This window comes from Rattus rattus, chromosome 10 (genome assembly GCF_011064425.1).
Source record: "Rattus rattus isolate New Zealand chromosome 10, Rrattus_CSIRO_v1, whole genome shotgun sequence".
In the NCBI taxonomy this organism is placed as follows: Eukaryota; Metazoa; Chordata; class Mammalia; order Rodentia; family Muridae; genus Rattus; species Rattus rattus.
This window is the reverse complement of record NC_046163.1, coordinates 50478058-50491599: the sequence shown is the minus strand read 5'-3', so window position 1 is coordinate 50491599 and position 13542 is coordinate 50478058. Positions and strand designations below refer to the sequence as shown.

The window sequence follows — 13542 nt, the reverse complement described above, 5'->3', positions numbered from 1 at the left end:
CAGGATTGTAATCCCAGCATTCAAGAAGCGGAAGGATACGATTTGAAGAAAACTTGGATGGACCTATTTAATGGCAACAGACCAGCTAGACCCAGTCGTAAAAAGTCACTTTCTCGGTGTTAATTGTAAGGGGGTGGAGGTGGGGGAGGAGCTTCATTGTTGTGTGGAAGAGAATTTAAAAGAAAGAGGAAGTTTTTCACCAGTTAGTGATGGTGCATACATTTAATTCCAATATTCAGGAGGCAGAAACAGGTGGATCTCTGAGTAGAGGACAGCCTGGTCTACAGAATGAGTCCCAGGACAGTCAGGGCCTCAAACAAGAGGAAAGAAGGAAAGAAAGAAAGAAAGAGGAAAGGAAAGAAATGAATTTGGGGTAACTTAATCCTCCCAGGTGTCTGGCTGTACATTAGCAAGACTTTTATATCAGTAGCTTATCCAAGATAGAATGACTGTTACCAAGAAAACTGACAAATGGGCTGGAGGAAAAAATGCTCAGGGCAGCCAAAGCTGCACAGAGAAACTCTGGGTTTTGATTCTTGGTTTTTTGGGGTTTGTTTGTTTGTTTTTCTTTGTTTCTTATTTAAAAAAAAAAAAAAAACCCGAGTGTTGTAGTGAAAAAGAGAATGCTCATAGTGACTAGGTTGGGAGAGAACTTTGCCTTTAAAAAATATCAGTATAGAGATATCAGTATAGAGGTTTTTTATTTTTTGTTTTGTTTGTTTTAATTTTTTTTTCTGGTTTTTGAGACAACGAGATTAAGATCCACCTGCCTCAGCCTCCTGAGTTCTGGGATTAAACGCATGTGCCATGGTGTGTGTGTGTGTGTGTGTGTGTGTGTGTGTGTGTGTGTGTGTTATTGTCTTATGAGGAACTGAAGAGATATAGCTCAGCAGTTGAGAGCACTTTTGACAACAGTTCCAGAACCCGCATGGATTGGCTCACATCTGCCTTTAACCCCCTTTTCAGAGGATCTGGCACACTCTTCTGACCTCTAAGGAACCCTGCATACATATGCACATACAGACATGCACATAAATATTTTAGTTAGATCACTCCTGAGACACCCGTGCATCCATGTTCTTTTGTGGTAGCACTAGTCACAAAACTTAAGTTTGGACTTAACCTAATGTCCATCAACAGATGAGGGGCTAAAGGAAATGGAGTTTTATTCAGTCAAAAAAAATGAAATCCTCTCATTTGCAGGAAGATGAATATTGTGTTTTGTAAAAGACAGATTCAAATATATATTCTTTTTCCCCATAGGATGAGTCTAGATTTAAATATAAATAGAGCATGACTGTAAAACTTTGGTGTAAAAGAAAGGAGAAGAGGAGGAGGAAAAGGGGACTCAAGGGATGTAGAGAAAATGACTGTGAACAAAGTATTCAGTATTCTTGTGTGATAATGTCTTGGTAAAACCCATCTGTTTCTTTTTAAAATTGACTCAGAAACTTACTCTGTAACCTTAGCTGTCCTGTAATTCACTCTGTAGACCAGGCTGGCCTTGAACTAAAGAGACCAGCCTGCCTTTGCCTGTAGAGTGCTGGATTTAAGGGTGTGAGCACCACAACCAGAAGAAACCCATTACTTTATATGATGGATATGTGTGGTGGTTTGCCCTGGAGTTATCTGTATTTTGATGCTAATTCCACTGTCCCAAGGACAGCTGCCTAGTCGCTACTCAGGACTCAGGTGATTTCACCAGAACCTTCTCCCCATTGAATTTGTAAAATACAGGTGAGGGGCAGGTACAGGAAGGAGGTCTGTCATTGGCTGAGAAGGAAGGATGGGTGGGAGAGAAGTTTGAAGGAAGAGGAGAAGACTGGAATGGAAAGGAGGAAGAGACAGGAGGGAGAGGGGAGAAGCCATGGCAGGACAAAATGGCAGGTGACGTTAAGATCCCAAGTTGTTACGAATGTTTAAGGGATGGATGTGTATTGGGCTTTGTATGTTTAGGTGGGCCATTATATCTTATCAATTGGGCCAAACGTTATTGTGTTGTGTGTTCTTTCATCTGTAGATATAAGTGTAGGAAAGTGTGGCGTCTGGTCTGGGCCGCCACAGAGTTGAGATGTGTGTTTCTGGCATGGAAACCTGCCTTGGGAACTAGATAGGTAGAGAGATTGCTACCAGGCTCAGAGAGAGGCCTTTGGCAGTATGATATGGGATGAAACAGAGCGAGTGAGACGCTTTGCTGACTGAGAATTAAGATATCCAGCACTGCATTGCTGGACCCAGCGAGGTAAAAAACAACCATACTTTTTTTATTTTTTATATTTTTACAACAGATATGGCTCATACACTCCAGAGCCATAGTCACTCATGTCACTCATGTATGGTTCTAGAATTAAGTGTCTCTATCCTTCTCTCCAATGATAGGTTTAACTGGTTTTCTTTTTTTTTTTAAAGATGTTATTTTATTTATATGAGTACACTGTAGCTGTCTTCAGACACACCAGAATAGGGCATCAGATCTCATTACAGATGGTTGTGAGCCACCATGTGGTTGCTGGGAATTGAACTCAGGACCTCTGGAAGAGTAGTCAGGTGCTCTTAACCGCTGAGCCATCTCTCCAGCCCATTTTACTGGTTTTCAAAAGGGTTTTTCTCATTGACACTTTTCTGCCCCCATGGGGAAGAATCATCCTATTCTAGTTTTGATTTTTTTAAAGTTATTTTTATTTTGTATATGGCAAATATAAAATGTTTGCCTGTATTCCTGTATGTGTACCACATGTGTCCCTGGTGCTTGCAGAAACAAGATGTTAGATTCCCTGAAACTGGAGTTGCAGAGAAGGTTATACACTGCTACAATAGTGAGTGAGATGACACACACTTTTTTTTTTTTTCGGAGCTGGGGACCCAACCTTAGGGCCTTGTGCTTGCTAGGGCAAGCGCTCTACCACTGAGCTAAATCCCCAACCCCGACACACACTTTTAATCCAAGCACTCCAGAAGCAGAGTCAGGCTGGTGCCAGTCAGGGACACACAGTGAGACCTTGTCTCAAGGACGTTGGAGCCATCATTGACAAAGATATAAGGGCTCTAAAGATGACTGTGGGCAAAGGCACTTGCTGCCAAACCTAATTATCTGAGGTTGGTCCCCTGAACCAATGGCTTCTGAAAATTTTTCTCTAATCTCCACATGAACACCATGGTGCATGCACACCCACGCATATACATGTACATAGGCATACATCAAAATATAATAAAAAATCAGTAGCATAGTGTTAGTGGCTTTTCAATAAGTGTGTTACAGTTTTCCTCTTACCCAGTTAGCTTCCAAATAATCAAGATGGAACTTTTATATTTATTTATCAAGATTTAATGGCACAACAGCTGAGCAGTATTACTCTTATTTTAATCCTCTAAGCTAATCTTGCTGCCTCCTAGCCAAAATCTCAGAGACATTTGCATTTTCTGGCTTTCTCTGCTCAAGCTGTTTTCTCTTGCTTTCTTTTGGACTCTTTCCTTGCCCCACCCCCTGCCCTGGCTAGGAGGAAGTTCAGTGTAGAGAGAATCCTTACAAGAATCACTTAATAATAGTAATAATAATAATAATAATAATAATAATAATAATAATAATAAAAAGCCATTGGCCAATGAGCTGAGACAGAAAAGGTAGGACACTGGCAAGAAGAGAGATTCTGGAAAAATAGAGAATAAAAGGCACAAATATTCGAGAAATTTGAGGAAGACACTGAGGAGACTTGAAGAAAAGTAGGCCAGGATGTAAGAGCTAACTAACCAAGTGGTAGACAGAGTAGTTTAAATGGATTAAATAAGTTACGAGCGAAGGAATGAGCCAAAGCTTTGGTCTAGACAATTATTAATAAAAGTCTCAGAATCATTATTCTGGGAACAGGGGATGAAAGGAAAAACAGATTAAAAAAAAAAAAAGTCTAGCCCTATTCTGTCCCCTGATCAATCATTGACTAATCAGCTTTTCCATTGACCAGTGAAGGAATACTTGGGGAGCAATATTTACATTTACAACATTGAGACAAGATATTCTCAGAATAAGGATTGCAACCAGATATGGGGGTACAGAAATCAGCATTTGAATAATGCAGGATTAATCCTTACACAGTTCACAGTAACATTATGCCCACAACATAGGGTATTTAAAGTGTCAGAAGTAAAACAACAGGACAGAGGACATAGCTCAGTTGCTGGAGCATTTCCCTGGTGTTAACAAGACCCTGATTTCAATGCCCAGTGTGAGAAAAGAGAGACTGTGAAACAAAGTTTTAATGTTGTTTATTTGTAAGTTTTGAGACATCTTTCTATGTATCCCTAGCTGGCCTGGAACTCACTATGTGTACCAGGTTGACCCCCAAACTCAAAAAGTTCCTCCTGACTCTGGTTCCCTATTTCTGAGATAAAAGGGTATGTGCTACCTAGATAAACCACAAGAAAACTAGTATTAGAAATAGTTGGCTTGGGGTTGGGGATTTAGCTCAGTGGTAGAGCGCAAGGCCCTGGGTTCAGTCCCCAGCTCCAAAAAAAAGAAATAGTTGCCTTGAATCACAAATAAATGAGAGAAGAAATAAAGAAAGGCACATTGTCTTGGCCCTTAGGAGGTGTGGGAAAGAGGACAGAAGTTCAAGGTCTTTGGTACATAGTTTGAGACAAGCTAAGGTACAAGACAGGCACAGTGTCTCAAAATAACTGACATACAGGTCCAGATGGAACAAGCCAATAATCCCCCATACTCAAGAAACTGAGATGGGTGAATCTCAAGGTCTCGGCCACTTGGTAAAACCTCAGAAATTACAATAAGCAAGGCCTGCAACTGGAGCACACAGTATTTGAGCAGTGACTATTCTTTATCACGTTCAGTCCCCACACAGCTCAGCGAAAACAAACAATGCTAAGGACCTGATCTAGGTTGCCAAGAAATGGAGGTGGGGGCCATATGGTTTGCTGTGTTTCTCTTTGTACCTTTTAAATTTTAATCTGGCATGTATTACTCAAAAGTACTTTCCCCCCTTGAGACAGGGTCTCAATAGGTAACCCTGGCTCGCCTCAAATTAACTATTTAAACCAGTCTGGCCTTACTGCTTGCCTTCAGCTGAATGCTGGATTAAAGATCTGTGATAATTATGCCAATCTTGTAGCATAACATTTTATTTGTCTGGCCCTTTAAAGGACACTATGCCCTTAAGAGTTGGTTGCATCTTGGAATTCTGGGAACAGGAAGGGGGTGGGGGGGGTTAGGAGGGGTTGTGGGAGAGGGGAGAAAGCCTGCACAGGCTGGCAGCAAGGGAACAAGATTCAGGAGTGGGACTGAGGAGGTTCCAGGAGACAAAAGAATAGGGTCAGAGAGTATGGTTAGAAAAGATGATAGCTGAGACAGAAGGTGAGCTGAGCCAGAGAAGATATTTAGGAGACAGGAGAAGAACCCACAAATGAAGTAGTAAATAAAAAGTAACAATAAAAGCTACAGTTGGTGCCCAAAGTGGGGCAATTTGTAGGAAAAAGAAACATTAAAAGACAAGTGGCCACCAATGTGGCAGGGCAGCAAGGGAGGCTTGGTTTCAAGTACAGTAGAGCAAAAAGGCTAGAAAGGAGGAATGGATAGATACTTTGTTTCAAAAGCCATCAGGGTGTTTGCTGAGCCTGGGATATGCTTCCCATGGTTTTGGCAGCAGGTTTGCTGCTGCTGCTGCTGCTTTTCTTCCTTTTTGGGTATTTTGTTTATAAAAGACTAGCTGAGAAACTTGGAGGGTGGGAAGGCAGGTGAAGTTAAAATTAAAGAAACTTGCTCTTCTCTTGCTCTCTTCTCTTGCTCCTTGCTCCCTTGCTCTTCCCCTTTGTTCCTTCTCTCCCCATTCCTCTCCCCCTTCCCTCCATGTGCTCATGGGGGGCCTTTACTCCTCTCCTCTTCTACTCTGTTTATCTCATTAAACCTTTCCACGTGGAAAAAAAAAAAGAAAGAAAGAAAGAAACTTGGCGGGTCTAGTGAGGTGGCTCAGTGGTTAAGAGCACAGGCTGAGGGGTTGGGATTTAGCTCAGTGGTAGAGCGCTTGCCTAGCAAGCGCAAGGCCCTGGGTTCGGTCCCCAGCTCCGAAAAAAAAAAAAAAAAAAGCACAGGCTGCTCTTCCAGAAGTCATGAGTTCAATTCCCAGCAACCACTTGGTGGCTCCCAACCATCTACCGAGGGATCTGATACCCTCTTCTAGTAAAAGAATAAAAGCAAAAGCCCCTAAGGTTTTACAAAGCTATGGGAACATAAACCTCTGAAACTTTCCAGGAAGAGGGTTGTTGGCCAAGGACATCTGGTACTTGATAAACGATTCTCAGAAATTTAGAGACAGGGCCTGAAACTGGCAGATGGGCAGTGACTGTTCCTTGAACCCTGGTTGTGGTGAGCTGATATTTGCTTAAGTTTAAATGAGCCAATCAGGCGTATTCCCTTGCTCCCCTTCCCATCTGCGGTTTTTATGCTTAAAAGTGCGAGTGCAATGCAGCTCGGGGCTCCTCTCCTCTGCTCCTGCATGAGTTACGAGTTGAACTTCATCGTGCTGATTCCTGAATAAAGCTTCTTGCTGATTGCATCAAGAATCTCCTCTGGCTGGTGATTGGGGGTTGCCGATATCCCGAGTGACTGAGTGAGTGTCTCCCTTCGGGAAGTTCTTTCATTTGGGGGCTTGTCTGGGATTGGGTGACCACCCCTCACCTGTGGGAGTTGACCTTGGAGGTAAGGGTACCCCATTCAGTGTTTTGTGTTAATTTGTCTGGTTGTGCGCACTTTCGGTTTTACAACCATTCGGCTGTCCGTGAGGCTGGCTGGACAGCTATCGGTAGATATACTAGAGTGATTGCAGGTTGTTGCCCTGGGGGATGCCCCAAGAGGTACGGAGGACCAAGGATGCTTGGAGACCTCCACTGGGGAGAGTCTGGATCGAGACGACCAGATAATTTTGATTCAGGATCCTGTAGTCTTTCTTGTCTGTGTCATTGCAGTGGCCCTCTCGTTCACTTTCGTTTTTGTGGCGAAGTAAAGGCAGGCAATTGTGTTTTTTCTGTCTGTCCATTTGTCTGTCATTTTTGTCTCCTTTACTCTTCAACCAACTATGGGACAGACTGTGACAACCCCCGTTAGTTTGACTTTAGACCACTGGAGTGAAGTACAATTCAGGGCTCACAATCTGTCTGCATCTCCAAGTGGCCGACCTTCGGTGCAGGATGGCCCCCAGAGGGAATCTTTGATCTCTGTCATTTTTGATGTCAAAGCAATTGTTTTTCATATGGGAACAGAAGGACACCTGGACCAGCAGCCCTATATCATGGTCTGGGAAGACTTAGTCCAGAATCCTCCACCCTGGATCTGCCCATGGGTTTGCAAATTGCAGCCCCCACCAGCCTCCCGAGTCCTGACGGTGGCCACACCAGACGACTCAAACCCCCCCTCCCACCCCCGCAGAGGCCCAGGAGAGGAAAAGCCTCCCTGACCCACATGGAGACCTCCTTCTCCTAGACCTACCTCCCCAATACCCACCAGTTTTGTCACCGATCCTAGCACCTACTGACCCTTCCGGAGCGCCCTTGGCCCCCCCCATAGCAGATGAGGGGCCAGCACAGGCGACTAGGAGCCGCCAAGTGGCTACCCCCGTTTTGGATGTGTCGGTGGCCCTCCTATTACGGGCTTTTGGCCCCCCTGCCACCACCAGGGGAAGATGGCCAGGCCCCCCTACGGCCCCTTCAGTATTGGTCTTTTTCATCGGCTGATCTATATAACTGGAAGACTAACCATCCTCCTTTTTCAGAGGACCCCCAGAAGCTTTCCAATCTGGTGGAGTCCCTCATGTTCTCCCATCAGCCCACATGAGACGACTGCCAATAGATCCTACAGACTCTCTTCACTACTGAAGAGAGGGAAAAGATCTTGCTAGAGGCAAGAAAAAACGTGCCAGGAGCGGATGGCTGCCCCTCACAACTCCCCAACACAATAGACCTGGGTTTTCCTCTTACTTGACCTGACTGGGACTTCCAACACGGCAGAAGGTAGGGAGCGACTGGTAGTCTACCATCGGGCTCTTGTGGCTGGCCTCTGTGGGGCAGCAAGATGCCCCACCAATTTGGCTAAGGTAAGAGAGATAACCCAGGGACCCACAGAACCCCCATCATTGTTCCTTGAGCACCTGATGGAGGCTTACCAGAGGTATTCTCTGTTTGATCCAACGGCACCTGAACAGAGAGCCTCCATGGCTATGGCCTTTATAGGACAAGCAGCGCCAGATATTAAAAGAAAATTACAGAGATTAGACGATCTGCAAGACCCGACCTCTGAGATTTAGAGAGGCAGAGAAAGTGTTTCATAAGAGAGAAATGGAGGAAGGGAAGGAACAGAGGAGAGAAAGAGAGAGAGAGAGAGAGAGAGAGGGAGGAAAGATAAGAGAGAAAAAAGACGAGAGAAATCTGACACGGATCTTGGCTGCAGTGGTAGGGGACAGAGAGAGGGAGAAAGAGTCTCCTAGATATAGGGCCAGAAAGTCAGGGAGCCTGGGCAACCACATTCCTCTGGGTAAAGACCAATGTGCTTACTGTAAAGAAACTGGGCACTGGGCCAGAGAATGCCCCAAGAAAAAGGCCCCCGAAGATGATGATGACTAGCAGGGACGGAGCTCAGTGCCCCTCCCCGAGCCTAGGGTAACACTTAAGGTGGAGGGGAAGCCAGTTGAGTTCCTGGTAGACACAGGAGCCCAGCACTCAGTATTATTCAATTCCTCTGGACCAATTTCAAAGAAAAAGTCTTGGGTCGTAGGGGCTACTGGACATCAGCAATATTCATGGACTACCCGAAGAACTGTTGACTTAGGAGTGGGACAGGTAACCCACTCATTCTTAGTCATCCCCGAGTGTTTGCCCCCTTCTGGGGAGAGATCTATTAATAAATATGGGGGCCATTATTACCTTCACTCCCCAAGGTCCTAAAGTGACCCAGGATAAGATTATTACAACCCTAACCATACGTCTAGAAGACAAACACAGGTTGTTTGAGCAACCCAAAGAAAATATCAACCAGGGGTTGGGGATTTAGTTCAGCGGTAGAGTGCTTGCCTAGCATGCGCAAGGCCCTGGGTTCGGTCCCCAGCTCCGAAAAAAAAAAAAAAAAAGGAAAAAAAAAGAAAAAAAGAAAATATCAACCAAATACAGGACTGGGTGCAGCAAATCCCAGAGGCGTGGTCGGAGACAGCTGGGATGGGACTAGCAACCCAGTGCCCTCCCATGGTCATCGAGCTCAAGGCCATGTCTCCCCCAGTGGCAATCCACCAATACCCCATGAGTAAGGAGGCACGGGAAGGGATCTGATCATATATCCAGCGCCTCCTCGACCAAGGTGTCTTGATAAAATGACAGTCTCCCTGGAATACCTCCTTGCTACCAGTCAAGAAGCCTGGCACAAATGATTATAGACCAGTTCAAGACTTAAGGAAGGTAAATAGGAGGGTACAGAACATTCACCCCACAGTGTCAAATCCCTACAACCTCCTGAGCTCTTTGCCTCCAAACCGGGTATGGTATACAGTCTTAAATTTGAAAAACGCTTTCTTCTGCCTGAAACTGCACCCCTCTAGCCAGCACTTCTTCACCTTTGAGTGGCATGACCCCGATTCTGGGGTTACAGGACAGTTGACTTGGACCAGGCTGCCTCAGGGCTTTAAGAACTTTCCCACCATCTTCGACGAGGCACTCTACCAGGACTTGGCCCACTTCTGTGCCAGTCACCCCCAGGTAATGCTCGTCCAGTACGTGGATGACCTATTGCTTGCAGGGACCTCCACTGAGGAGTGCAGAAAGGGCCCGGAACTCCTGCTAAAGGAACTGGCGCAGCTGGGATATCGGGTATCAGCCAAGAAGGCCCAGATCTATCGACAGGAGGCGACATACTTGGGGTATCTACTCAAGGGAGGTCAGTGGTGGCTCATAAAAGCTAGAAAGATGGCCGTGACTCAGATACCAACCCCCAGGACTCCTCGGCAAGTGAGGGAGTTTCTGGGGACGGCGGGATTCTGCCATATTTGGATCCCTGGATTTGTCTCCCTGGCCACCCTCCTCTACCCTCTGACTAAGGAAGGGTGTCCCTTTTGTTGGGGAGGAGAACAACAACTGGCATTTGATGAAATAAAAAAGGCCCTACTGTCTACCCCTGCCCTAGCACTACGAGATGTGGCCAAACCATTCACACTTTATGTAGATGAAAGAAAAGGAGTGGTCGGGGATGGGGGGGGTGTTGATGCAGTCCTAGGTCCCTGGAAGCAACCGGTGGCTTATCTCTCAAAGAAACTGGACCCGGTAGCTAGCGGGTGGCTCGCATGCCTCTGGGCTGTGGCTGCAGTAGCCCTGCTAGTAAAAGATGATGACAAATTGACTATGGGGCAGAGACTGACCGTCATGGCCCCACATGCTCTGGAGAGCATAGTCAGGTAGCCCCTGGATCGATGACTGTCTAATGCTCACATGACACACTATCAGAGTTTGCTACTGAATGGAGACCGAATCCAGTTTGGCCCCTGGTGACCCTGAATCCCACCACCTTGCTGCCCAATACATCGAATGAGGTGGTCAGGACCTCCTGGCGGGAGAGACTGGAGTCAGGAAGGACCTGTGAGATCAGCCCCTTCCAGGTGCTCAGGTGACCTGGTTCACAGATGGGAGCAGCTACGTTGCAGAAGGTAGAAGGGTGGCAGGGGTGGCAGTGGTAAACGACTACCAAATTGTTTGGTCTAGCAGCCTACCAAAAGGGTCTTCAGCCCAGAAAGCTGAATTGATAGCCTTACTACAGGCTTTGAGATTGGCGGAAGGAGAAAGAGTAAACACCTACACTGACAGTAGGTATGCTGCTGCCCATGTTCATGGGGCCATCTACAGACGGTGGGGACTATTGACCTCAGCTGGAAAAGAAATTAAAAACAAAGAAGAGATCCTAAGCTTGTTAGAAGCTATACATCTCCCAGAAAAGATAGCTATCATCCACTGTCCAGGTCACCAGAAGAGGGACTCAAGAGAGGCACGGGGAAACCGGAGGGCTGACTTAGAAGTGAAAAGGGGCTCTCACTATTCCTCCTCACTCTCACTCTTCTTCCTCACTCTCACTCTTCCTTCCACACTCTCTCTCTCTCTCTCTCTCTCTCTCTCTCTCTTCCTCTCTTCCTCTCCTGGCTTGACAAGATTAAAAAATTAAAAAAAAAAAAAAAAAAAGAAGTGAAAAGGGCCTCCCAGGGCTTAAAAGTGTTGCCCATGACCCTCCCGGACTGTCCAGTTAATCACTGTATCAAAAATTTTAAATACTCAGAGGAAGATTTACAGAAGACGGACAAGCTAGGGTCCAGTTAGAATCCCCTTATGGGGTCCTAGAGACTGCTGACAGTAAAAACATCCTCCCTGAGTGACAAGGCTATCTCTTTCCTCAAGCAACTCCATCAGCTGACCCATCTAGGTCCTAAACACGTGAAGACAACTGTTCATTCATCACCTCATTACAGCATAGGACTAGGGGAATTGGCAGAAGCCGTAGTAAAAGGATGTGTCCCTTGCTAGGTGGTAAATGCCCGGCCTAATAAGCTCCTGGCAGGCAAACGATTATGAGGAGATCACCCAGGAAGCAACTGGGAAGTGGACTTTACTGAAATTAAACCTACAAAGTACGGCTACAGGTACCTACTGGTATGTGTAGACACCTTCTCTGGATGGGTTGAAGCATTCCCTACCAAGACAGAAATGTCTCACATAGTGACCAAGAAGATACTAGAAGACATCTTCCCAAGGTTTGGAGTGCCTAAGGCAATTAGGTCAGATAATGTCCCAGCCTTCATTGCCCAGATAAGTCAGGGATTGGCCAAGATCCCGGGGTTCAATTGGAAATTACATTGTGCCTATAGACCCCAAAGCTCAGGACAGGTAGAAAGGATGAATAGAATCTTAAAAGAGGTCATAACTAAATTGTCCTTAGAGACTGGCAGTAATGACTGGACAGCCCTCCTTCCTAATGCTTTGTTTTGGGAATGCAACACCCCAGGGCCCTTTCAAGCTGACACCCTTTGAAATATTGTTTGAGGCCCACCCTCCACTTGTTGCCATGCACCACCTATCCCCTCCCAAGACTCATTTCTCACAATCTCTATATGTTAGATTAAAGGCTCCCAAGATCGTTCAGTGGTAGGTGGGGAAACAGCCTATAAGCCTGGTGACCTCCAGGTGCCACACCAGTTCCAGGTCAGAGATGCTGTTTACATGAGGTGCCATGGAGCTACAAATCTCAAACCGCGGTGGGAAGAACCCTACTTGGTGCTGCTCATGACCCCAATGGCAGTAAAAGTAGATGGCATCCCCACTTGGATCCATGCTTCTCACGTCAAACCAGCGCCTCCTCCTGAACCAGAATGGAGAGTGGAAAAGACAGAAAACCCCCTCAAGCTTCGCATGTATCGCCCTTCTGCTTCTGCTTCTACTGATAGACATAAGACTGATAAGTAGCTCAAACCCCCATGCCCCTCAAAGGTTGACTTGGCAGGTACTGTCGCAGGCAGGGGACACAGTTTTGTCCACCTCCACAGATGTTCCTCCTGGTACTGGGTGGCCTGATTTGGTGCTAGATCTCTGTTCCCTTATAGCAGGGCTTGATACCTGGGATATCCCTGAACACAGTTCTGAGTCCCTGCCCATTCTGGAGGAATCCACCCATATCCAACGTACAATAGCCCTAGGATGTGTCAGATGAGATTGACCCCCTTTTATGTCTGGCCCCATGATGGGTGGGCAAGGCCAGAGGATAGACAATGTGGGGGACTTGAGAGTTTCTATTGCAAAGCTTGGGGATGTGAAACGACCAGAACCACCTATTGCAAGCCTTCTTCCTCCTGGGTTTTAATAACGGTTTCCAAAAATCACTCTGGAACCACCACCTGCCCCCAAAGGGGAAGATATGTCCCCTCATTGCTAGCTACTTGTAGTATGGGGCAGTGCAATCCAGTAGCCTTTTGCTTTATGCCTACGGGAAGACAGTTTAAATCATGGCATAAAGGGCGTATGTTGTTGTAAAAATATAAAAATAATAATGTATTGTGGTCTTTTGCCCCACTAGGTCTGCGCCGAGGTGCCCCAGATATCTGCTAGATATCTTGGCGGAAACACAGCCCAGCCGCACACTTTCCTACACTCAAACCCTCACATAAAAGAACACACAACACAGTAATCTTAGATCCAATTGGTAAGATATAATTGCCCACTTAAACATACAATGCCCGGTACTATCAATCCCTTGAGAACATTAATAACAACCTGTAAATACACAGAGCAGAATCTTAACATCACCTGCCATCTTGTCCTGCCTCGGCTTCTCCCCTCTCCCCGTCTCCTCTTCTCTCTCCCCCAGTCTCCTCCTCCTCCTTCAAACTTCTCTCCCACCCATCCTTCCTTCTCCTCCAATGACAGGCCTCCTTCTATCCTGTACCTGCCCTTCACCAGTACTTTACAAATTCAATGGAGGTGGCTCTGGTGAAGTCACCTGAGTTCTGAGTCCTTGACTAGGCAGCT

The 13542-nt window shown here is 46.1% G+C and overlaps 1 pseudogene; it reads left to right on the top strand.

Moving 5' to 3' along the window:
* Positions 1-7570: 7570 nt before the first annotated feature.
* Positions 7571-11789, top strand: LOC116910911 (annotated as a pseudogene).
* Positions 11790-13542: the final 1753 nt, after the last annotated feature.